Below are 27,344 nucleotides of genomic sequence, written 5' to 3' on the forward strand. Positions count from 1 at the left end.
ACTGGTTGTCAGTAAACATGAGGCAATTTCTACATTGCCTCAGGATGCCCATATCCACCAAGCCAGTAACAGAGACAGTAGGAAAGTTCATATCCATGGCAATAGACCCTTTTTTATTGATTAGACTGTTGGAGTGAGAATATCAATCTCTGTCAAGAGTATCTGCTTGTCACTGCAAACTAGTAGTCGTCTGTGCAACTACATATTGGAGAAATTTCAATTGCGTTTTTACAGGAAAAATGTCACTCAGTGTCTGAATCTGTACAGAGCACTGCCAAACACTTGAAGGGAAACTAATAGGCAGACTGTGAAAATTTAAGGATGAAGTATTTAGGCAGATATTCTGAAGGCAGAAACAAATCAAGCAGTATTTACTGAAAACAAATAATTAGTTTGTCATGAATGATGAAAAGAGGGGAGTCACATGAATGGCTACTGCCTGGCGACTACTAATGCTGGTCTCACCACAGCTTCATTCTGTTGGGATACAATACTCCTTTGCTTCTTCTCTCACCAGAAGCAAAATGTTAGCACCAATCCCAAGAAGAGAAGCAGGCCACAGCCTGTCTGGTGATCCACAGTCTTGCTTGTAGCCTTTTTTGGTAGATGGGCACTCTGCTCCTACTCTCACCAGGATCAGAATATAAGCACACAGATTACAAACTGTCACCTATAAAGCAGTTATTAGGCTTCCTGGTGATCAGCAGTCTCCAGGAAATACTGTCACTGTACTCATTCTCTCACCAGGAGAAAACAGAACCACTAATCCCAAGATGACTACGGAGAGGCAGAATGTGGGCTCTCCAATAACTACTGGTCTTGCAGTAGATGCTTACAGGTAAGATGAAAAAAAAATTGGGTTATCCTAAATCCTGCAGTGTGCACTAAACAGTTAGATATGAAAGAGGCAATAAAGTAATACAAAATGCAAGAAATAAAAAGTAAAATAACCTTTCCCTCAAAGCAAGCTGTGGCAGAATTTGGGTGAGCCTTTCCAGTAAAGCCAATGGCAGTGCCCATTCACCTCACTTGTATGATCTCTATCAACAAATGCTTCACATTCTTACTAACCGCTCCTCATACTCGGCTATATGTACCTTTCACACCTGCCCTCTTCCCATTTTTAAGGGGGACTTGTAATTATTTTTTTTTGATAATTTTGTTTTATTTTCTAGCATAACAGACTATGCTTCTAATACTTTTCTATACACATAATGCCATATTTTGTCATTTTTATTACATCACTCGTGTCTCTTCATGCTTTATTATATCCTATGTATTCCACTGTCAAAATATATGTGCATGTGTTTTTTTTTTTTATTACATTTATACTACTGTTTATTTGATGTTATTTAACTCTCTGGAGCTTTTCTTCCCTAGCCTCCGCTGAAAATAGGTATTCATTACCCAGGCAGACTTGCCCAGTAAAAAAAAAAAAGTCAACAAATATAATAAACAGGTGTTAGCCCTTGTAGTGGGAGCAAGAGAAGTCCTTCAGAGTGAGCAACAGGCAGACTTCTTATTCCTCTTTTGGCTTTTTTTCTTGTGAGATCTGAGAAATGAAGAATTAACCACTTTAAAATTAATACATACTTTTGTCTTTAAAATTAATATGTTCTGCCTAGTAAAACTTTCTGTTTAAAATACCTGCAAATATATCAGTCCACCTAAAGGTGGTTTGGACAAACAAAACAAAAAGAGACTGACAGTTTTGTGTGGCAATTTCAGTCTACACTTACCACACATTTTTGAAACCAACCTATACGTCAGTACTGTTGATTCACACAACAAATAGCAAACTCCTTCCAACCCATTCAATGGAGGCACACCACATAAACCTAACATTAAAAGCAGGGTCAAAAAACAAAATACTAGCTAAATAGCCACAAAAAAGCATATGCAAATGGTATAATCAGTGGCAGTCCATTAACAAATACAATAAAAATAAGATCACTAAAGTAAATATTAAATAAGACCAGGCTGGATCCTACAGCAATATCTAATTTCAGCTAAGTTTATCACTGATCACATCCCCAAAACTTACCTTCTGGCTTTGATGCAAAGGTCAGTCCCTAACGTAGTGGACAGTGATTCAGACCCTTACATTAACATTCTGCTAATCAAAAGGCTGTGATTCACACTGTCAAATGTTTTACTAGGACCCACAAAAAAAGGCTGGGAGTCATACTTTCAAATGGTTTATTACCCACCACACACCAAAAAACAAAAAAAGGCCTTCATCAGTAGACTTAACTACAAAGTCCTAAAAATCTTAGTTGATTATGGTGAGTGAGCCCTGCTTTTCATTCCCCGCAAGTATAGCAAATGATATTCTCCCTGTCTATATAAGCTGCCTGAAGATCTGAAAATGAATGATATTTTTTTTATTAAGTGGATATGCACAAGTGACCAACAGACCTAAAACACTATGCTTTACTTATTTATTTACTTTTTTGCATTTCAGATTGAAATGACAAAGTGCTTCTTATATCCAGAAATAACCCTCTGGCTGAATAAAGAAAGAATACGGCCAATCTTTCCTAAGTTGTTTTAATTCCCATTAATATCACTGCCTCTCACATGGCAGGATGGAGTGGGAGGAGAAGAGGGTCAGGAGTGATTTGTGACAGACGAGTACCAGTAAGAGTGAAAGGGAAGGTCTACAAGAGGGTAGTGAGACCAGCTATGTTATATGGATTGGAGACAGTGGCATTGGCAAAAAAGCAGGAGTCAGAGCTTGATGTGGCAGAGTTGAAGAAGTTAAGATTTGCACTGGGTGTGACTAGGTTGGATAGGATTAGGAATAAGTATATTAGAGGGTCAGCCCAGTTTGGAAGGTTTGGAGACAAAGCCAGAGAGGCAAGATTACGTTGGTTTGGACATGTGCTGAGGAAGGATGCAGAGTATATTGGGAAAAAGATGCTAAGGATGAAGCTGCCAGGTAACAGGAAAAGAGGAAGGCCTAAGATAAGGTTTATGGATGTGGTGAGAGAGGACATGCAGGTGGTTAGTGTGACAGAGCAAGATGCAGAGGACAGGAAGAAATGGAAACAGTTGATCTGCTGTGGCGACCCCTAACAGGAGCAGCTGAAAGAAGAAGTATCACTGCCTTACATGTTTACCTTTTTAGGTTCAAGTAACCCTATGAATTTGCCCTACTGATTTACAGTAATATAGAAGTTATCAGTAACTAGATCCACATACATATTCTTTCTGCTTTATATCAATGACAGGAAACTATTATAATGCTATCAAAATAAATATGTAGAACCTTTTCTGCTTAACACTTGTCTACTGCCAAAGACAGAACAGCTCCTAAACTTTGAGAGCCCTCAGCAGAACAAGACCACCCTCAATTCCTTTGAAAGCATCCTGTTTGTTGGCTTCTTCAAAAAATGCAATTTTCCATGGCACTTTATTTTATATTCGTAGTCATGTTCTTTGCCTGTTTGTGGGGCAACACTGTCGCCTCACAGCAAGTTTCACCGGTTTGATTCCTGACTGGACTGCCTTCTGTGCGTAGTCTGCATGTCCTCCCTATGTTCAGGTAGACTTCCTCTGAGTGCTTAAGTTTCCTCCCACGTTTTAAAGACATGCAGTAGGTAGACTGGATACTCTAACTTGGCCATAAACGTAAGTGTGTGATGTGGAAGAACTATGGCAGCACTGCTAGCCACCCAGAGCTGTAAACCTTGGCTCTAGATGATTGTCACTGTTGAAGTGACGCCCTGACCTCATGTGCAAAATGGGAAAAAGGGGCTGTGGATGGATGGATGTTCTTATCCTGTCTGTGGAGGCCTTGCACTTTAAAACTTAACGGAACTATTACCAGAAAAATTCTCATAGAAATGTAATTTTTACACTTACATCTTCATGGTTTTTGTTCACAGACACTGTTAATATCTATGCATCCCTTTGAATCAGTAAAAATATACAGACTCCTAAATTCAAGCAGCTTTTCTTCTTTTTTTTTTTTTTTAAGGATACAGTCTTGCTACGTGCCAGAAACAGCACTGTCGTATGACTTCTGGAAGCACTAACATTTTGTTCTGTTACCAAGTTTATAGAGGTGAGCTGTGGCGTTCTGAGCTTGCTGAAGTATTGCTGCACTACATGAATTATGTTTGTATACAATCCTTACTTCACCTGCATTTGGACTTACCTCACTAAATAAGTCATCATCATCATCATCATCATCATCTGCCCTTGCTTCACACTGGTTTGGTCCAGACAGCAGGTGAGTCACCTGGAGTTGAATGCTGCTGATTTAGGGCTTGGTGCTTAGTGTTCCTGATGACAGGAAGATCAGTTCTGTCCCTTCTTGCCTAAGGTTGTCACCCATCCGGTTATCAGCAGGACACTCACAGGTTGAACTACCTTATCCAGTTGCCTGCTGTGCACAGCAGTGGGACTTGAAATGTCCCACTTTTCATTCGCACTGAATCAGTGTGGAAAAGCCGCAATTACTTCCAGCTTTTCCACAATTATTCAATTATATCACCAACCTGGACTTGCAGGCAGCGCTATTCCCTGTTAGGTCTGGGGTGGGGATTAGGGCAGGAAAAGCCCTACAAGGATCGTGGCTGTACAGAGGTTTGTTATTAGCACTTCTACAGCTGCTAACAAAAGAAAAACTACGATTTGTCGTTTCTTTTCTTCTACCACCCTAGCTAGCCAGAGTGTCAGCCAGCCATTCATTCATCCAGCCAGTGAGCCAACCAACCAGTTAGGCACTCCAGCAGTCAACTAGCCAGCTAGCCACTCCATCGGCCAGCCAACCAAACCAGCAGGGAAGTCAGCCAGCCCAGCAAAGACTGACTGCAGTGGTAAGCAAGTACAAACATTCTATGGCTTCGGCTTTTTAAAAAATGGAAATATTGTTTTTATTTCAGTTTTTAATGTTTAGAGATAAATGGGTGCATTGTATGGTATTTAAATCTGTGTAATGGTTAATTTGAGCTATGCAAGCAGTTTTTAAATGTACAATAAGTATGTACATCTATATGTACATATATATATATATATATATATATATATATATATATATATATATATATATATATACGGTTTACTATTGTTTATTCGAATGGAAAAACATTTTCCGTTCAAATAGACGAATGGTAAAACCGAAAGTAAAAAAAAATACCTTTCACAATGTCAAACCAAATGCTTGACGTGACAGCCGTATAGGAGCTGATGTAAATCAAACTCCTATACAGCTATCACTGGGCCTCCCACCCCCCCCCTACTTATATATTCTAACTCCGAGATCGCACTACAGTGGGGATGCGGATGAATTTCCACTCCCCACTGTACCGCGATCTCCATGCAGATAGTCTATTTCCACTTATGCAAATGCAGTTGTGCATTCGCCTAAGTGGAGTCAACTATCTGGTGCAAAAGTGCTTGTGCGCTCGACATTGTTTTTCTGCACATTGCAGCCGATAGAATATCGTTTGTACAAACAATAGTAAACCTATAGATATATACACATATATACATATAAAGAGAGAGAGAGATAAATATATATATATATATATATATATATATATATATATATATATATATATATAGAGAGAGAGAGAGAGAGATATAGATATATGGATATACAAGCAAACACACACAAATACATATATGTATTTATATTTTATATATGTGCGTGTTTATAATCTATAAAGACCCCAAGTAGAAAAATGGGAAAAAGGGGGCTGATAACAGTGATGATAAAATTTAATCTATAGTTTTGGTTGTTTTGGGATGATATGGAAACAGTAAAGTTAAAATGTGTGTACATGTTTTTTTTTCTGTTGGGGACAATCTTCACGGATAAATGTATATTTGATATGTTCTAATGTTATTATGGCGTTTACAGATGGAAATGTTTCTGGGCAGTTTGCACTTTTTAGGTGGAAATGTGTGTAATTTAATTTTTTTTTTTTTTTAATGCGGTCTTCAGGAAGTTAAAATATACTGCTTTGGGTATTTTTTATAGTGGTTGTTTAATGATGACTTGCATGAACTACTTTTAAAAGTGAAAATGTGTATGTATAAAAAGAGTTATATATTTATCATAACTTGGCATCTGTGTTATATTGGCCATTTTGGGTCAATTCCAAACTCCTTGATCTCTCTCTCTGTTAAAACCCTGCTGCCTCGTGGTTTTGGCATCTTTCCAGGCTTGTTAGTTGTCGCTGAAGCACCTACCAAAGGGAGAAAACGTTGAGAGAAGAAACGAGCCACTTTTGAGATTAAGTATTTTCTTCTGATTTTTTTTGTTTAGAATTACTGCTTTGCCTACTTTTCGGCGTTTTTTGGCTTGCTAAAGTTTATATCTGTATTAGAAACAGTATTTAGAACACATCTAGAGCCTGTTTACTGCATTTCCTGTGTTGCACTTAATTTAAAATCGTTTTTTTCTCTTAAAATTGCATTTTACCTGACTTTGGCCTAGCACTCAAGTGTGGGGTCATTTATTGCACTGTTGTGAATATTTTGCTACTTGTGTATCTCTGCTACCTTTAAACTAAAACAAAAAAAAACTTGCTTTTTTCCCCACTTTCTGAAATTTAAGAAAGTTCAGTTACAGATTTGCTGTTCTGAACTGTTTAAGTTTCTTGGAGGCCAGTGCTTGCTTGGGCTAAAGGGAAGTCTCTGTGTTCACCAGTGGCAGTGGTTAACACTGCGCAGCCTGCCTGTCCCTGTAGGAGTGGTTACTGCCTAGAAGCTGTAGTTTTATTGGCCATTTTGGGTCAATTCCAAACTCCTTGATCTCTCTTTGCGCAGTTTTGCGCACAGAGCAGCGTCGGGCAGCACCACTTAAACAGGTTTAAACTATTCCCGGCTCCACAAAGTCTGCTCTTCACTTTTTCCCTTAGAACTGCTCTAAATCTCTAATTAAGCACTCTATTTTCATTCTAAAACCCTGCACTTGCTCGTATAAGTAATCTCATAGGTAAACACAAACTAAAGCACTACATCCTCTTATACTCCTAAGCACTTGCTCCCTATTGGCTCTTTCTGATCAGTCAATAAGTAGTTCCCTATATTACTCAGGCATGTCCAAAGGTCAGTTTCGAGTTTACTCTCCAGACCAGCTGGTGAATCTGGGAATCTTGAGGCAATGTTACAACTGCCTTATGTATACAGACCACACTCTCCTCCTCCAAACAAACTCAAATATATGTGAGAGATGCAACTATATAGCCAAACTGGAGGCTAAGCTCTCTCAACCCAGTACTGACACAGCCTGTCAGGAGGAGAAGGTAACCACATACACCACAAATCCAGTCTCACATAGACCTATCGCATCGGCAAACCAAACACAAACACACAAAAACATACTCAGAGACTCTAAATAAAAATCTGCCTAAGCAGCAGAGACCTCCAAAGCAGACATCCAAGCAACACCTACCACGAAACAATAACCACGTAGCACATAGCTCACAAAGTCAGTGTCCCACACAGTCACAGCCCTTAAGGCTAAACAACACACCTAATACACTTGTAATAGGTGACTCTACTGTCAGACACACTGACGTCCCACTTACTAGTGGAACAAGGAGAAGGTAACTGTAAGCTGCCTGTCGGGTGCCAGGATCCGCCACATAACACAAGCACTCAGGTCACTCCAAAGCAAGTACAAATATGACTCAGTCATTGTCCATGCTGGTGTGAATGACCTGAGATGTACCTCCTTGAACTACATGAAAAAAGACGTACAGGAGCTCTTTGATCATGTAGCCCAGGCTGGTATGACCCTGACCTTGAGTAGCATCTTACCCTTACCAAGAATGATGCCACAGTATAAAGACAAAATGATCAATTTTAACAATTGGCTAAAGTATTGGTATCATTCAAAGGGGATCCAGTGTCTGTCAGCCTGGGATGACATGCTCGACAAGCCACGTTGCTTCGCTAGGGACGGCTTGCACCTGTCACCCCTGGGTTTTCAAATACTGGCAAAGGCTCTTGCCTCCCCCATAGTGCCTTTTTTAGATAAGGTTCAAAAGACAAACCCACCCCCACAGACAACACAAAGAAAAAAAACTAAGGGTAATGCTGCTCAACGCCAGAAGTCTAAACCTCAAGATGCACGCACTCGATACTCTCCTCAGTATGGAGAATATCGATATCTATGCAGTAACAGAAATCTGGTTCAAGGCTCCCGAGAGCACCCCAGCACTAACAGGTTATACTTCATACCATGCTTTCCGGCCCCAAAACTCGGACCGAACCACAAAAGGAGGGGGAGTATCCATATTTATCAAAGATACCCACACCTCCAGGTTAGTGGCACTGCACAAAGCATCAGAGACCATCCATGTGCAACTAACAGTGGGCAAAAAGTACAGTTTTGTACCTACCATAAATGTAGACGTCCGATAGGTATGCATCTGCAGTCCTTACATATGGGTTGTCCTGCCTCAGGCAGCCCTTCAGTCGGACGGATTCCAAAGTTTGGGTCCGGCGTTGGCTAATGTCGCCACTCTCCCGACGTCAGAGCGCCTGGGATATAAAAGCGTCAGCCGACGCCATCTTCCTCAGTTTTTCTTGCCCCAGATGCCAGTTGCCCTCTAAGTAAGGCTAAATTTGGAGAGATGGAAAAAATTCCAAACATGCACATCAATAAAAAACAAATACACCATAAAAGATAACCCCAGGTAGCTAAAATGAGGGATATGTACCCATAGTATACCACAGAGGGGTAGGAGGGAGGGAAAACCTGACTGCAGATGCATACCTATCGGACATCTACATTTATGGTAGGTACAAAACTGTACTATGTCCTTCAAGGATGCATCTGCAGTCCTTACATATGGGTAGAATACCATAGCTAAGCTGGGGGAGGTAGGACCTAAGAAAAGGATGGTGTAGCTAATATGCCCTGCAGGACTGCACTAGCAAAGCCTGCTCTGGATCTGGAATATAAGGGCAAGTTGTAATGCTTGGAAAATGTATGCACAGAGCTCCATGTAGCAGCTTCTAAAATGTCCTTTGTAGCCACCCCTCTTAAGAAGGCTGTGGAGGTGGCTGTTGCTCTGGTGGAATGAGGCCTCATGTTAACTGGCACAGCTTTTCCATGAAAGGAGTAACAGAACCGAATGCAATTTCCTATCCATTTTGAAATTGTCTGTTTGGAAATTGCTTTTCCTTGTACACTAGCAGCATATGCTACAAAGAGTTGGTCAGTTTTTCTGTAAGTCTTAGTTCTGTCCAAGTAGTAGCGCAACTGTCTGTGGATGTCCAAAGTATGCAGAAGTTTCTCTCCTTTATTTTGTGGATTTGGAAAGAAGATCGGCAGGTGAATAGCTTGGTTCAGTGAAACCCTGGATACCACCTTTGGCATGAAAGAAGGATTGGTTCTCAAAGAGACTCTGTCCTGATGAAAAATGAGAAATGGCTGAACTGCCATGAGGGCCCGTAATTCAGATACTCTTCTTGCTGAGGTTATGGCCAGAAGGAAGGCAGTCTTCCAAGATAGGAATTGTAGTTCTGAAGATGCTGCTGGTTCAAAGGGAGGGAGAGTTAATTTTTCCAACATGAAGTTAAGGTCCCATGTAGGCACTGGTGGTTTCCTTGGAGGGTTGATGTTTTTTATCCCTCTTAGAAACTGCCTTAGTAGAGGATGAGAGAATACAGGTGGATCAGTGTTGTACTCTGCTGAAATTGCTGAAGCATAAATCTTTATGGAGGAATAAGTAAGGCCATTATGGAGCATTTCAGCCAAGTATTCCATAATATGTGGAATGCTCATGACTGTCTGATCTTGACCCTTTGTGGTGCTCCAGGTACGAAATCTTTTCCATTTTGCTGAATATGCTTTTCTTGTGGAAGGCCGCCGGGCTTCCATGATGATATCCTGTACCCTCTTGGATAGCTTATCCTGGCGAGGAGTCTAGGTATTTTCCAGGCTGTCAGCTGTAAGGTTTTGAGGCTGGAGTGCAGAGTCTTGCAATTGTGTTGTGTCAGTAGAAGTGGCCATTGTGGTAGAGGCCAAGGTTTCGTGCGCGACATGCTCCTTAACAGTGGGTACCAGTGTTGTCTGGGCCAGTCCGGAGCTATCATAATTACTTTTGATTGCTCTGCCCTGATCTTCAGTAAGACCTTGGTCATTAATGGCAGCGGTGGGAATGCATATACTGTTAGAGTTTTCCAGCTGAAGGAGAGGGCGTCCACTTTCCATGCTTGAGGATGGTATGTCCTTGTGCAGAATTTCCTCAGTTGATGGTTGTGGTGGGAGGCAAATAGATCTATGTCCGGCCTTCCCCATGATTGTGTTATCTGGAGAAAGATATCTGGGTGCAACATCCATTCGTGTGGATCCATGATGTTTCTGCTCAGGCTGTCCGCCAGTACATTGTCTTTTCCTGGTACGAACTAGGAATGGAGCTCTATATTGAGGTTTAGGGAAAGTTCCCACAGATTCATTGCCAGCCTGCAAAGAGGGTATGAATGGGTACCTCCTTGTTTGTTTATGTACCACATAACTGTGGTATTGTCTGTCTTTATTAACAGGTGACCTTGGTGCAGGAAGTGCCTGAAGGCCTCGATGGAATGTATAACTGCCAGCATTTCCTTTTGGTTGATGTGCAGATGCAACTCTTTTGTGTCCATTGTCCTTGAATGCATTTGCCCTCCATGTGTGCTCCCCATCCATGGTCTGAGGCGTCCGTTGTAATGGTTTGGCTGGTATGTGGTTTGCTGAAAGGCAGGCCCTTGTTTGACTGGCTTGCTTTTGCCCACCACAGGAATTCCTTTTGAAGGCATGGAATGAGGGGGATCAAAGTTTCTAGGCTGTGACTGTGCTGAGACCATAGACTCCTTAGATACCATTGTAGTTTCCTCATATGCAGCCTTGCTAGTGGAATCAGAAGAATGCAAGATGCCATGAAACCCAGGGCCTGCAGGATCTTCCTTGCAGTAAGTTGGGTTTGTGTTGACAGATTTCTGAAGTAATCCGGTAATTGTGCTTGTTTTTCTTCTGTGAGAAAAGCCATTTGGGTGTTTGTATCCAGTTTTGCACCCAGGAAAATTATTCGTTGGGATGGAACAAGTCTTGATTTCTGAATGTTGACTGTGTATCCCAAGGCCTGTAGTAGTCGGATGGCATAGTTTAAGTGTTTTACCAGTGTTAGCTGGCTGTCCGCTTGTATGAGGCAGTCGTCCAGGTATGGGTATATTTGAATCCCCTGAAGTCTGCAATGTGCAATTACTGATGCCAGGCATTTCGTGAATACTCTGGGCGCAGTAGATAAGCCAAAAGGCAATGCTGAGAATTGATAATGCTCTGAACCTGCAAGAAATCTGAGGTGTCTTCTGCAACTTTGTCTGATAGGGACATGCAGGTATGCCTCCTTGAGGTCTAGAGTTACCAGCCAGGACCCCTTGCCTAGCATGGGAAGGAGTTGCTTAAGGTCAGCATTTTGAATTTTGGCACGATGAGGTAAGTATTCAGTGCAGACAAGTCCAGAATAGGCCTCCATTGCTTTTCTTTTCTTGGAACCCAAGGAATAGTCTGGAATAAAATCCTTGGCCTTGTTCTGTGAGAGGAACTCTTTCTATCGCTTTCATTTGTAGTAGTTTGGAAATTTGCTTGAAAGCTTCTGCCCTTTGGTTTGGTGGCAGGTTTGGCATCCCTTGTCTTTTTGGTTATGTATGAAAATGGAATCTGTATCCTTTGTCTATTATTTGCAGTATCCATTTGTCCTTTGTAATACTGTGCCAATTTTTTGAGAATAAAGATAGCTTTCCGCCCAAAGGTGCTTCCAATTGAGCCCTGGTTGGCAGGGTCAAAGTCAAGTCATTGAGATGGTCCTTGTGTAGTAGTTGTAGGCCCTGCAGTACCTCTCTGGTTAGGAGGCTGCCATTGACGTCCTCTGTAGGAGCCTCGTGCTTGCCCTCTACCTCTGGCACGCCTGTTTCTGCCTCTGAGATCTGTCGGTGTCCAGAAAGGACCAATTCTTAGAAGGACAATTTCTGTTGAATCTTGGTGGTTGGACCTGGAGAAAATCTTTGACTGTTTGTACAGATTTAGCCTTTTCCTCAAATTTCTTTAAGATCTCCTGAGCCGTGGAGCCAAATAACTTTTGCTTTTCCAACGGAGCATCTAGAAGCTTTGCTTTAACATGATCTGGCAGAGTTTGTTCCTTCAGCCAAGCATGTCTACGTATGACTGCACCTGCCATTGCTGACCTACATGAAGCTTCCAATGCATCATAACCACACTGCAAGAAATGGTTGCTAACCTGCTGGGAGTTATGTACCAGATCCTGAAGTGCCTTGCGATCTAGGGGTTCAGGCGAAGATAGTTTTTTATGCAATTCATCTAGCAAATACTCTTGGTACTGTATCATATGGAATTGACAATTTAATGCCCTCATAGAAAGAGTGGAAGTAGTATACAATTTTTTACCCCATCTCTCTAAAGCCCTGGACTCCCTTTCAGAAGGAAGTGGATTTTTAGTAGTGGTGGTTGCAACCCCTTTAGGGCCCTGGGAAATAGTTTCTGGGTCAGAAGAGTGGCCCTTTGTAAAGGAAATGATGCGAGTCCGGGACCCTGTAGTACCTGTCGGGTTTGACAGGAGCCTGAGGAAGGGAGTCAGGGGAAATGCTAGACTTAGAGTACACATCATCAATGACATTTAAAACAGGAGGAATAGCCAAAGGTCTATGCTGAGGTAAATGCAAAAAATTCCTTAATCTCTTCCTGGAATCAGAGAATTCCTGGCCCTGCCATTTGAAATGCTCTCTCATGGAGTGAAGGGTCTCCCCAAAGGACAACTCTTCAGGAGGGGAGGCCGAGGGAATAGATTCCTCTGCATCAGAATCCTCGTAGGCCGTAAAGGCCTCCTCCTGGTAGTCTGATAGGGCAGAGTCATCTGAGGCCTCATCAGAAGACTGGGGATCAGTGTGCTCAACCCTGGGCCTTTTGTCTAGAGGAGGTTGAGAGCCCCTGTCCGGATGTGGCTGAGAGCCCCTAATTAAGGTAATAAGGTCCTCAGCTAAACTTAAAATCTGTGAACCGGTAGTGGATCCCTGAGGAATAGCCTTGGGAGGGAGAGATTTTGGCTGTTTAGCAGCTTTAGCACGTGTAAATGCCTTTATGGACATGGATGCAGGAGGCCTGGCTGCCCCACGTGCTGGAGTAGTTTTATCTAGAGAAATGGTGTCAGTTGTTTCCAGAGCACCGGTTTCAGAGGGGAATTCTATGACAGACTCAGAGGTGGCCTCCGGGACCGAGGTCGTCGGTTGTGCGGTTTCGTCAGTCGGAAGCACCAAGGATTCTGTTCCAGCAGATACCGAGACACTCGCGGAAGGCCTAGGCGTGGTTTCGGCCGAAACCACGGTCCGCGTGTGTCGGTCCTTGTCCTTCCGTTTTTTGGGTAAATGAGTAGTCGGAAGCTCCGACGGCATCTTGTAACAGTAACTATCCCCAAAAAATTCCTCTGCAAACTCCGACCGACGCCTAAGAGTGCGTCTATTGAAGGAGGCACAGGCTGCACAGGCCGAGACGTCGTGGTCTGGGCCTAGGCAGGGGAGGCAGTAAGAGTGGAAATCCTTATGAGGTATTTGTTTCCCACAAGTTAAACAATTATTAATTTTAACCGTTTGATCTGACATCGGCGGAGGCAAGAAAGAGTCCCCAATGGGGTACTTAGCTTTTTGAAGTCTTCGGTAGCTGAAATTACTGGAGCTGGCAGACCGGCACTTGCGAACTGCTTCTGCTTCGGGCACCACGAGGCAAGAAAGACTGAGGAAGATGGCGTCGGCTGACGCTTTTATATCCCAGGAGCTCTGACGTCGGGAGAGGGGCGACATCAGCCGACGCCGGACCCAGACTTTGGAATCCGGCCGACCGAAGGGCTGCCTGAGGCAGGAATACCCATATGTAAGGACTGCAGATGCATCCTTGAAGGACATCTGCCTTTCAGTTTGTAGCCTGCTACAGACCACCCTCCCAAACACAGGAACCTCACTCGGCTTTCCTTAGAACACTGGAGAATATGAAGGTCTCTCCAAACACTATTATATTGGGTGACTTCAACTACCCAAACATCGATTGGGAAAACTACTCAAGCCCAAACACCCTCGCCCAACGGTGCCTAGAATTTATAAACTCAAATGCTATAGAACTGGTCACCACTCACACAAAAGGGGAAAACATATTGCATCTGGTCATCACCAACATGGGGTCTCTATGTTCCACACCAGAGGTATACCCCTCATTGGTAAGATCAGACCATAAACAAATCTCACTGGACATCCATATTCTGTCCCCACCCCTAGCCAAGGAAACGATGGTGAAGAACTTCTCAAAAGCAAACTTCACACTTCTCAAAACTGAGGTGGAATCCTTCAAAGCCCCCGTGCCAGTGGAAAATACGGCCCAAAATGCAGAATCCTTTACAAAAGTAGTCTATGGACACCTACAGGAATGCATGGAGCATGCTATCCCAAATAAAAACCAAGACTCACTCCTCCAAAGGCAGGAGACCTGTCTGGTGGACCCCAGCCATAAACAAGCTATACAACAGAAGGAGAAAGCTACTACATGACAGAGCAAAATCCCAAAAAGGGAAGGCGTCACTGATCAGTACTAGCAAGAAACTACGATCCCTCATAAAATCATCTAAGGCCAGCTTCGAAGGAAAAATTGCACAAGACACTAAAGATAATCACAAGGCCTTCTTTAGTTATGTCAGAAACCTGGGAGGTAACTCTCAGATATGCTCCGAGTTAGTGCAAAATGACAAAAAATACACTGAACCCACAGACATTGCCAACATCCTAGCAGAAAGGTTCAGTGCAAACGTCCCTCCCCCTTCCCCCCCAAAAGAGCAAATGTCTATCCCAACAGAGTGCAGCCTTCTTGAGATAACAGATGCACAGGTGAGAGCTGCCCTCTCCGAAGCAAAAAATACAGCATCAATGGGACCAGACGGTGTCCCGGGCTGCGTCTTACATGAGCTCCAAGAAGAACTAAACCCTCATATAAAGTCACTGTTCAATCTCAGCCTTACTACAGGATATGTACCCAAGGAATGGCGTACAGCAACAGTGGTCCCACTCCACAAAGGTGGTGTCACAACAGACCCCGGAAACTATCGCCCTATGAGCCTGACTAGCCTGGTCTGCAAAGCTATGGAGCGTATCATCATGGAAATCATAAACAAAGACAATGGAAACCTCCAGACACCGGATCCTACCCAATTCGGCTTCGTTAAGGGCAGATCTTGCCTCTTGAACCTGGTCGACTTCTTTGAAACAGTTACCAAAGCCATAGATGAAGGGAAGGTAGTCCACACAGCCTACCTGGACCTCGTAAAAGCCTTCAACACAATACCCTACTCAGGCATCATAAATAAGCTCACCAGCTTAAATATCAACCCCTATGTCACAAGATGGGTTGCAAACTGGCTCAGGGATAGAACCTACATGGTCAGAATAGCAGGTGCCATGTCAGACTCTAAACCAGTTACAAGTGGTGTCCCACAAGGCTCAGTCCTGGGACCTCTCTTGTTCGGTATATATTTCTCAGAGGTACAGGCTAACACGGGTGGACTATGGCTGACCAAGTTCGCAGATGACTGCAAATTGGGTACTGTAATTGACTCTCCAGCTGACACAAGCATCCTCCAAAAGGGTCTCACAGAGACGGATAACTGGTGCCAGAGCCATGGCCAAAAGCTAAATGCCAAAAAGTGCATAGTCATCCCCTTTGGGAAAAACAAAGTGCCCACAAATTACCACATAGGTGGTAATCCATTAAGTACGGAAGAAGTAATTAGGGACTTGGGGACCCAAGTAGATAGCAATCTCTCCTTTGACAATCACGTTGCCAAAGTGGTTAGAAAGACCTTCTATATAGCCCACCTTATCACGAAAGGGTTCACATCTAGATCAAGAGAGGTCATTGTGCCCCTCTACTCATCACTTATCAGGCCCATAATTGAGTACAATGCCCCGTTTGGGATGTACCTTACCCGACACCTGCAATAACTGGAAAGACCCCAAAAGTATCTCACCAAGAGGATCAAGGGGCTCAAACAGATGCCCTATGCAGTTCGGCTAAAGAAACTCCAGCTCTACTCAGTTGCGTACCGCCTACTCAGAGGCGATCTGTGTCTGACGTATAAAGCCATGTCCAACCCAGAATTAATGGACATGCTTCACTTCAGGAAATCCAAATCCCTTAGAGCTACACGCTCCAAGGACTTGAACCTCAGCACAGAAATAAATAGGACATGCTGGTGGGACAGATTCATATCCCAGAGGCTCCCCTCACTCTGGAACAAAATCCCAATCCATGTTAGGCAGAGCCCCTCACTGACCCTCTTCAAGAGAAATCTTGACGAGTGGATGGGAGATCGTAAGTTTACCCCTGGGATCTCTTGTGTGTACCTGCTTGACAGAGGTACAGTAAACTAACCTTAAAAGGGCTACTTTCTGTGACCTATTATACAGAGGCACAGTCAACTAATCTAAAAGGGTGGCGAAAGCCAAACACACTCTGGCTAGGCTTATAAATGCTCTAGGGCAGATAGCCTAGTATCAACCTATGAACCTAAGAAAGAAAAAGAAAGAAAGAAAATGCATATACTGATAAGTCACTGGTATCACCTTTGTGTGGCAATATACTATCCTTTGAAAATAATTAGAATAAAATCAGAACTATTTATGTGTTTAGTACTGTGTAGCAATTTCATTTACTTGGGTTTAATCCTCATGGTTAAATTAAATTATTCCCTGCATGAATAAAATCAGAGAACAATATACCCTCAGCCATAAATTACTGGTATAATAATTTAAGGAAAACTCAGGGTGACAATTACTGCACAGATTATAAGAAAGCCATAATTAAAGATGATAGCTTTTGATGACGTCATAACTCAGCAAGTATGGAGGGTTAAGGGTGAAATGATGAGATGGTACAGCTGAATATAAACAAATTATCTGCATTAAATAATGACGCAGAATAAAAGAACTAAAGAAGCATGCATATAAACATAAAACTTTTCAAATGTCTATTCCTTGATCAATTTATAGGGGACATGCTACAATTCCATTATGTCCAAAAATGCTGCTAACAGAACACTTAAGTGGAACTTCTAGAATGGCCCATATCATCACATATGTGATTTTTTTGTACTTAAATTGGTTCTATTAGAGGCTCAACCACAAGGTTTTGATTTACATATTAAGTGACAAATACTATGTACCAGGTTACACAGAAGAATCAGACTAGATGTTAAGTCACCATTCTACCTGTGAATAACTGCTAAAGATTCTTAAGGTATTTTTGAAAACTGTGGGGTGGGCAGCTTTTTCAGATATAACCCCTATCCTGGGACATTCTCTGCTTCATTGTCTAGGTGGCTACCTCACATCGTTATACCTTCTATGCCTTTTTAGTCAATGAAGCATTTAAATTGACTTGGGTGGTTTTAATTTTTTATTTTAAGACTGTCAGTTTTAATTTGTGCTGTGTTAGTTATTTAATATATTTTGACTGAACTTCAATATTTCTAAGACTAAAGTTGTGTACTTATCATAACGACAGATGCATGTTGTCTTTTTCTCCATCTCAACCTGTGGGTTATTGGAACCAAATAGGATCCAAAGCTGGCCATACTCAAGATCTTCAGACTTGGAAACTTGGCCCCATCTTCCCATAAGCCTTTATTGTTGCACCCTCTTCCGATCATGTTGTCCCATGAAAAAAATCCCTGAACCACCACAAATCAAAAATCGAGATGGAGAAAATGGAACCAAATAAGAGAGGGAAGAAGAAATAGACCCTCTTGTGCAGGCTTCAATGCTCAACCACAAACCCAATCTGAAGCATTCACTAGAAAAATGACAATTTGGATGGGGCATGAAAGGAGGAATAGCTGACTCGAATGAATAAAGACAATATGGTTCTATTGTTATGGTTAATTACATAAGCTTTTGTATCCAATGTTGTCTTTTCAGTCCGGTCTCAACCACTGGAACAGAGTTCTCAGCCAGTAAAAAAGCCAGAGATGCTCTAGGAGAGAACATTCCACAAAATGGTGGAACCAAACAAAGCTTTAGACCTACTGTAAATCAAGTTTGCAATCGGACACAAAGGTACGAGTGTCAGACCAGGTAGCTGCAGCACAAAAATCAATAGAAGCAAGAGAGAAAGGCAGTTGAGGTAGCCACCAAATTTATGGAACGATCTTTAGGCTTAGTAGGTAAAAGTATTCCTTTCAAGGAGTATGTAAAGAAAATACAATTAGAAAGCTATTTGTATAGGGTCACTTTTGAAACAGGCTTGTCAAAGTCTTGACTTAGTAAAGGAAACAAACGGTTGTTAGACTTTCTGAAACTTTTGGTTTTGTGCAAATAGAATCTAAGCTGTAGATGAATATCCAAACAATAAAGCAAAGGTTCATCCTTGTTACTGAAATCTAGAAAGAAAACCGGTAAATGAATGGACTGGTTTAAATTTACTTAATTCATTTATTTATATTTGTTTACTGGACAAATGTGACTCAGAAGCAACAGGTTAGTTCTTAAGGTGACCCTGTCCTTATGAAAAAGCAAGCAAGGCGGTACAGAGGATAATGCTTGAAGTCTGGACACCCTTTAGGCTGAAATGATGGCCACCAAAGAGAATTTTCCATTAAAAAGTATTAATAAATACCATAACTGAAGGTTCAAAGGGAGTTCTAGTATGGACATGCAGAAGTAGACAAAGGTCCTAACGAGGCACAAGATAGCGGACACGTGTCCACAAGGTCTAAAAGCTTGTGAGACACCACAGGGGTATTATCCTTGCCAAATTGAAAGAAATATCAGCCAGCTGTATCTTAATAGTGGAATAACTACGACCAGAGTGAAAAAGGTCAGCCAAAAAGTTGAGAATGGCATCTAAAGGTGCTGAGAAATGATCCAAGCATTTGGCAGAAGCACAAATAGAGAAGTGCTTCCATTTACTAGCATAAACCGTACTGGCGGAGGGTTTTTTTGGGATGAAGTATGTGAATAATTCTCTTGGAGACACTGGTATTCCTCGTCATCATTGGAACTGGAGAAATCATGCGGCTAACTTGAGAAAGCAAAGGTCTGGGAACAGTAATCCCGAAGGATAATAAATCAGATCTAGAACCTAGCATGGGGGTGAAGAAGGTGGGGCCAAACAAAAGGAAGCAAAACCTGTCGGTACCAGAAAGGGGCAATGAAGATGACTATCGCTTTGCAATGGCCTGTCATCTGAAGAAACTTGATTATCAAGGGCATCAATGGATAGGCAAAGAGGCGATCGAGGGACAATGCTACAAACAGCATCCCTGGATGACAGTCCCTCAGCAGCAATCAGGGCAAAACAGATGCTGCACTTTGTGTTGGAAGTGGAAGCAAAACGTTTGCAGCAGAGTGTGACCCAGCAGCTGAAAATCTTTTTCGCCACCTTGAGATTCTGGGACCACTCATGAAGCAGAAAAATGCTCCTGCTCAGACTGCCCAAGAATATTGGATCTTTCCAGGATACGCACAGAGATCAGAAACCGTTAAGATGATATAGCTCACTGCCAAAATCTCATAGCCTCTTGACCCAGGGGATAGGACAGAGTTCCTCCTTGCTTGTTCAGATACCATACCATCAACATACTGTCAGTCTGTATAGCAATCACACATCGGGGAGAAGGTCCAGAAGTGCCTACAACACTAGGAGGACTTCCCTAATTTGCAAGACAATGATGTGAAGACTGGCTTCGTACCTTGACTAGGTATCTTGGAAGTCTTTCCTTTGAAATGCCCCTACCCCTACACACCAAAGAAGACAGGCATCGACAGTCAACATGGCCTAGAGATGGAAAAAAACTAAGGGCTGACCCACCATGACCAGTGGGGATTCTAACAACCACTGAATGAGGTGGCAACAAACATTTATCTGAAGCACTGGAAAATTCAGGAGGTGAGACGGATAGGACCACTGAACTGCTACAGTCCACTGTAAAATCCTCATGTGGAACCTTGCAAGTGGTAAGAGAAACAGAAATGGAAATGTGTCCAATAAGACAAAATACTGAAGCAGCAGATGGCCTAGCAGCCTGCAAAACTTGAGAAGCCTGTAGATGAAGTGGTGAATCTTGATAAAAGGCAGCTTGGCTATCTAAGTGACTGTATCCAAAAGGCACCCAATGAATCCAAATACTTGAACTGATTTTAGCGTGGATTATTCATGATTCACTGTTATGTCCAAGGATAAACAGCAAACTGGATTAAGGAATCTTGGACTCTGCAGCTGTCAGCAACCAATCGTCCAGATAAGGGAATATCTGGAACCACTGCAGTCTGAGCCAGATTGCCAATGCTGCCATGAAATTGGTGAACACCTAGAGAGCTGTGGTGAAAGCAAAGAGCAAAGCCTGAAACTGTAATGACTGGGCCCCTAGCAAAAGTGCAGGAATCTCCTGGACTCTCCCTCTCTGTCTTTATGTGATGGTATGCAACCTTGAGATCCACTGAGCATATCCAGTCATCCTTTCGCAGGAGGGAGAGGATGGACTGCATTGTGACCATCTGGAATTTACTCTGTTTGACAAAACAGTTCAATCTGTGGAGATCCAGAATGGGTCTGAGGTCCCCGTTTTCTCTGTAACCAAAAATAATCTAGAATAGAGGTGAGACCTTTTCAATGACTTGGTTGGCCAGCTGTTTTTGAATTTCCACTGCTGTATCCCTCTTCTCTGGTGGTTGGAATATCTGAAAGTAATTTTTGGGAATCTTTTGGGGTAAATAAAAAGAGAACGGTATAACTTCTTGATGCGACTCACACCCATACATCTGAGATGATGGCCTCCCAAACATTTGAGGGGATTACCAAGTGACCCCCAACTGCCTCCAGAGATTGGCAGCCAGTCAACCCTTCAGGGGCACTGGAAGGGTCTCCATGAGAAGGTCCCACAGAAACCCTGGTTCTGCAGACTGCTCCTGAACACACACTAGGTGTGTTCTGGAAAGTTGGCTGCTCTTTACAAACAAAACGAGACACTTCTCACCCTTCTGGCTCCTGGAGAAGGATTGCTGAGGGGTCGAAAATGAGCTCCGAAGACTGACTGCATCTTTCAGTCCTGTTTGCTCCAAGTAGCACATCCTTGACCTTTGTGTCAAATGGGGAAAAACATCAAAAGGTGCATTAACAATGGATCCTCTGAAGCAAACCACAAAATTACATATGCACATACAAGCATGAAGATGCATAGCAATGCTGGTGCCTGCTGCGTGGGATGTCCCGTTGGCCCCACTGGGCAACAGCTTCATGGAGAGGTTACATACAAATTGCACAGCAGACAACTGAGCCTCCAGAATCTTCCGATTCTCCAGAGGCTGCTAAGGTTCAACAACCTTTGAAACTTCATCAATTAGGTCTCACTGAAGCCTCATCAAGTGGGCAAGATAATTCAGCACATGCAAGGAGAAGGTGGCTGAAGCATAGCTGTGCTTTCCCAAATGGTCCTAGGTCCAAGACTCCTTGCAAGGCCGATGGACTGAGGAACTCTCCTAGGAGATGTCCTTTTTGGTTGGTCATCACAATCATAATGGAGTCCACAGCTGGACCCTTACCTCCAGTAGGGTCTGTCCTTAGGAGAGGCTAAATTAGTTTCTTAGAGAATCAGCTCAATCATATTGTGTTCTCTTCAGGCTCTATGAACCACAGGATGTAGCTGGGCCTTTCATGAAGCCTCCAGAACCACACTCATTTGAGAAGGGGCTTTAATGGTCCTGTCCCCATGCTGTCTTAACTCCATCCAACTGCCAAAGGAGATGTCACCCTGGAGGGATTTGTGACAGCCCACTCCTTCACTGTAGTCAGTGTTCTCTGAGAGATTCCGCAGCAGAATCCAAGTCTTTCTGTTTGCACTTGCTCTTGCACTGCACCTATGTGGGGAAGCAGGAGGAGACATGGAAGATGCAGGAGAGCCTAACTGCAGGAGAACATGGGGACCTAAAGGTGCAGGCTGTCCCAGATGCAACTGATGTAGATACAGAGGCACAGACTGGACAGATTAGAATGGTTCTGAAGACACTGCTGAATCCCTGATCTCTGAATAGGAGAGGATCCTCTCCAAGATGAAGGCAGAAACTGAAGCTAGACAACTGATTTGGAGGCTAGTCAAAAATACTACCCAAAGGATATTTTACAGCAGAGCTCTTTATCCATGACCCCAACACAATGGCAGCAAATGAGATCTGAGGAGAAGGTGTAAAAGTTGGAGCTTATGGGTAGAGGAGGCACAGCTCTGAGTTTGAAGACCTTAAGTATGGACAGCTTCAGATCAGAGTCAGATCCAATAATCCATATGTTGAGGCCGGAGGGGAAAAAACAACACTGGATCATATCTTAACAATAAGACCTGACATTATCCGATTTACCCAGTGTCTTCTCATTTAGGCTTGTAAATTCAGAGTTTTCCTACATATCTGCTACTTTCACCACTACCTTCCAGTATTCAGTTATGTTTACCCCCATGTCCATCTAGATTATGCAATTATTTTACCTCCATGTCCATCCAGATTCTGCAATTATTTTAGTCTCCACTACTTCCTCTAGCAGGATATCTTGGTTATCAAAAAGCTGTGTCACTAAAAATGACTTAGGTGAACACAGTCTTGGACAATATAGGCCTCTCTAGAGGCCAGTCTGTTATATTACTTTACAGCTGTACTTCACTGTCAAGTGACAACTATCTGGAGAGGACACTAGCATTATGGGCAAGACAGAGGTGCTGTAGCCTGGGAAAATTTCACAAGTGAAGATAACTGGAAGACTGCAGTTTCAGTCCTACTTTTTAACAAGGATGGCTCTCTCAGTCCTAGATTTTGAGATCAACCTGTGAAATACCTGTTCCTTTAAAAATGGCCTGTACTGACCCAGCATAGCTGTAGATGTACCAGCTTCTTTCAATATGTCCTCAGCAAACTGAACTGCAAATTCTATTTGGTACACTGTCCACCCAGTTACTTGGGTTTTCTTCTGCAAGTGGAAACCGTCATCTCCCATCAACACCATGGGAGCTCAATGCCTGGGTCAATGGCATTCTTCTAAACGTATCAATAAGGTTAATCCATACTATGAAGGGCCAGGGCTTCGCTGAAATGGTTTCTTCAGATACATATTTTTGACTGAATTCACTGGACTTGACCTAACTCAATCTGATAAACTTATCACAGGCCTTGGAGTGAAGCTTATCTTATGATGGAACCATTTCCTGATTCACCTGAAGCTGAGAACTGCCCCCTAAATCATGCCACCTAATATTGAGCTAGCACATTATAGGAACTTTAAGAACATCTGTAATGACACCTTCATCTTGACACATCAGAACTGAATTTTAGTCAGTGCTACAAATCAAATTCACTCGGGACTGTTTATAACAGCCGTCACTGGTGCTCTGGCTCAGACTTCTCTAGAATACATACATTTTCTGTCCCTTAATGCTCCTCAGCCACGGTTTTAATACGAGCTCCAAATGTTGAAATAAGCATGGAGAAAGTCGCTCCTGATCATGAACAAAGTTGTACAATACTCAAAAATATTTTGTAAGAATGCTGTTCTTTGAAGTTTCTGTAGTTTAAAATCAGTTAGCAGCAATGTTTTGAAGAGATCAACAAGCTGTAGAGCATAGGTTGCTCGACTACCCATAAATCCTTTTCATTCTCAAAAAGCAAGGAAGTGGTTAGATTTTTTTTTATGATAAAATTGCCAGCATAAGGCATTCCTTTCTCCTAAACTCATCTGTAGCAATCACAGTACTTTAGCTGTGACCTACCATCACTTTAGCTGGGCTGCATTTTCTTATGAGCATGACATTGTATCTAATTTTAGAGAGACCTTATTCCATCCCTCTTCTAAACAGATCTTCTTTAGATTCATCCAGTTTGACTAATTTACACCAATCCTTACCTTTTATTGGAAAGGTTACCAAGAAAGTATTGTGCCTACACCTGCATTCATATTTAACTTTTCACAATCTACTTGATCAATATCAGTATGCCTTTGGATCTTGACAAAACAGACTGCCCTCATAAATGATCGATTTCAACAGCAAAGATCAAAGTTTATATCTAGTGTTAGTGTCTTACTTGCACAGTACTTTAGTGGCTTGCCTATAACCTCTCAAGATGAAGTCAGCAGGCATGCAAAGTTATTACTTCATCTGGTAGCTGGATACTTATCTGTAAGGTAGAGAAGGATAATTTTTTACCTTATTATTCACAGTATATATGTCACTCTTAAGAGATGTCAAAGCAAGTACACAATAAGTCAAAAGTCAAAGTCAAGTTTGTCATTTAGAACTACACACGTGTAGCCTAAACGAAATTTCATGGATCAGCTCAATTCCTGATATTACAAAGGAAAGTGAAACAACATACACAAGTAGAGGAATAAATATAATTAAAAAATACAATACTATTCTAATACATGCAAGAAAGAGCAGAGACATTTACCAACACTCATATGTGAAAAGAATATCCTCCCCAGAGTTAAACTACTTACCCTATTCAAAGTAATACAAAACACACTACAAACTGAAATGCCCAAGTTATTTGTCTAATATTGTACTTCAGTGAGTTAAAGAACACTGACTATGGATATAATAAATAAATATTGCATTTACTTGGAATATATGTAAGTATATATTGCAGAAATAAATAAAAATTGACATATGCGTGCATACCCCTGGGACCAGTGCCAGAGTTCAGAAGTCTAATCACTGTAGGGTTGAAACTGTTATTGAATCTTATAGTCCCCTGCAGCAGATGCTGTGACGACATCTGCCTGATGCCAGATGGTTAAACAATCCATGTGCAGGATGCGTGTTGTCCTGTATTATTTTGGTGGCCCTATGGATGCTTCCTGCAGAATAAAGATGTTGCATCGATAGAAGACTGGAACCGTTTACCTTCTTTGCGACCCTTACCACTCTTTGTAGTGCCTTCATTTCTGTAATTGTGCAGTTTCCAAACCACACTGTGAAGCTGCAGGTGAGGATGCTCTATTGCACCTCTACAGAAGGTTACCATAACAGCTCTGTGCTGCCTGCTTTCGTCGTTCGTCAATGATTGGGTTATCGAATCAGGCTAGGATCGGATTTCAGCCACTCTCATAAAATGGATCCAGTGCTCAGGTTCCTCCCCTTACCCATAATCCCCTGCAAGGACAGAACTACCTCAGCTTGAGTTTGCCCCTACGCTGTCATAAAGGAAATTACCTCCACACAAATAAAACCAAATACTTCATAGAATGAAGCAGCTGCAAAACAAAACCTGAATACATGATCAAGCCAAGGTAGCTACAAGTCCAGACACTCCAGGAGCCATGCAGGAATTCAAGAATGGGAGAAGGGAGGGACGTTGAGGAAGGACGGAAGCAGACAACAGAGATATATCACTATGGAAAGTGCACAACTTTCATATCGGATTATCTTCTGTCCTTTCCTCAGTGGTTGGGATAGAGTCCTGCTTATGTCAAATTTGGGAGGTCTCGTGGAAGAATATTTTAGAGCATAGGCAAAACAAAGAAGGCTCTTGACATATATTGTAAATCCAGTTCATAGTGAGAAATAAAGGCTTGGACACTGGTGTAGCCAATGATCTAGTCTAGTGGTCTTTAGGAGGTATGAGTAAAGATAAGCCCTTTTCTCTCTGCAGACTTAGGAAATGCAATCAGATAACTTGTGAGAGGCAGTCACTTTGGATGTCCCTTTCCCCAGTTTGGCTGTGGAAAAGGAAATAACTTTTCCACCTTTCTAATCTTCTTTGTGGGAAACAAGTAAAAATGAAGCTGTTGATATACATCCAGCAAGTGTAACATGTACTCACCTTTATTTGAGAAATTTGGAAAAAAAATGGGAAGATTAACAGACTGACTGAATGACAATTCCAAAGCCAACTTTACTGCAGGTTCAAAGTGTGTGTATTGGGGGGGGGGGGGTCTAATCAAAGGCTGCAGCAGAATGGTAATATTCTAAAGGAGGACAAGGTCCCTAAATGGAGGATGGCGAAGCAAGGTGACCATAAGAAAAGCTTTAGCCACCCTAAGGGAGGCAATGGAAGAGTGGTTCACACCAACATGAAAACTGGAGATGGCTGCTAGTTGAACCTTGATAGTGTACACTAGTGCCAGTGTGAAAGAGATGCCAGGAGTCCAAAATAGCTGGGAGAGGAGCTGAAAAGGCATCCAAGTTCTTGCAGGAAGCCCAGATGGAAAATCTCTTCACTTTTGAAGATCTTTCTGGTGGAAGGTCATTGTGAAGAGGTCAAAATGTACACAACTTGGGAAGACAGCCTGGACTGTTTAGCCATCATTGGAACTGGAGAAAACAGGAGGCCAATTTGAGGGCCTGAAAGCCAGGTGAGGTTTTCTGGATGGGTAAGAGAGAAGACCTGCAGTGGGATCCAGCACCCAAGGTGGATGAATCAAATGAGACCAGAGGAAGGGAAACAGCGTCAGGGCCAAAAAGGAGTAATAAGGATCACCATGGCCTTTCTTGACCATGTTTTTTGAAGAAACTTCAGGATGAGAGAAGTAAGGGGAAAATATGTACAGGAGTTTGAGGGGCCAATTGTGGGTCACACTGTCAGTGTCCCTCACTTTGTCCCCTACCTGGATGATAAAAGCAAAGTACCTACTACACTTTGCGTTGTAGGGGGAGACAAAGAGAATGCAGCAAGGTTGGCCCCAATAGTTGAAAATCTGATCTGCTACTGCTGGAGTGAGGGAGAAGGTTAGACATGCAACCTGTCCACTAGAACACTGGACTTCCCCAGAATATGCATTGCTACCAGAAAAAAGTGAGAAGACACTGTCAACTGCCACATACCTATGGCCTCTCAACACAAGCGGTAGGATCATGTTCCTCCTTGTTTATGTACCAGACTGCTGACACTATTTGCCTGGTGTCTGGTCTGAAATCACACCTATGGGAGAGCATCCTGAAAGGACTGCAAACACTAGGAAGACCACCCTCATCTCCAGGATGTTGATGAGAAGACTGGCCTCTGAAGGGGAATCATGTGCCTTGGGCCATCTTTCCCAAGAAATGATTCATCCTAATTAGGAAGCATTTGTGGTCACTGTGGCTTGGGGAGAGGGCAGTACAACAGGATGACCCTGGGAAACTACTGGGACCCTACCCCACCACAGAATACAAGTCCTGCAAATCTTTGTGAAAGAGACTTGGAACCTCATCGACTGGTATCTGACTGACCACTCAGCCAATACGTTCCACTGAGGCACACTTATGTGATATCTGGCAAGAAGAATCAAGGTGGTAGCAGCTGCCATCAAGCTCAGATGATGTAGGATCAAT

The 27,344-nt window shown here is 42.6% G+C and overlaps 1 protein-coding gene across 1 annotated transcript in view; it reads right to left on the reverse strand.

Annotated features, from left to right (window-relative positions):
- Positions 1–27,344, reverse strand: part of RAB24 (RAB24, member RAS oncogene family) — a 1,334,059-nt gene that overhangs the window by 1,091,142 nt on the left and 215,573 nt on the right. The window lies entirely within an intron of this gene.

The sequence above is a fragment of the Protopterus annectens genome, chromosome 4.part0, assembly GCF_019279795.1.
Source record: "Protopterus annectens isolate FY-2018-M chromosome 4.part0, PAN1.0, whole genome shotgun sequence".
In the NCBI taxonomy this organism is placed as follows: Eukaryota; Metazoa; Chordata; order Ceratodontiformes; family Protopteridae; genus Protopterus; species Protopterus annectens.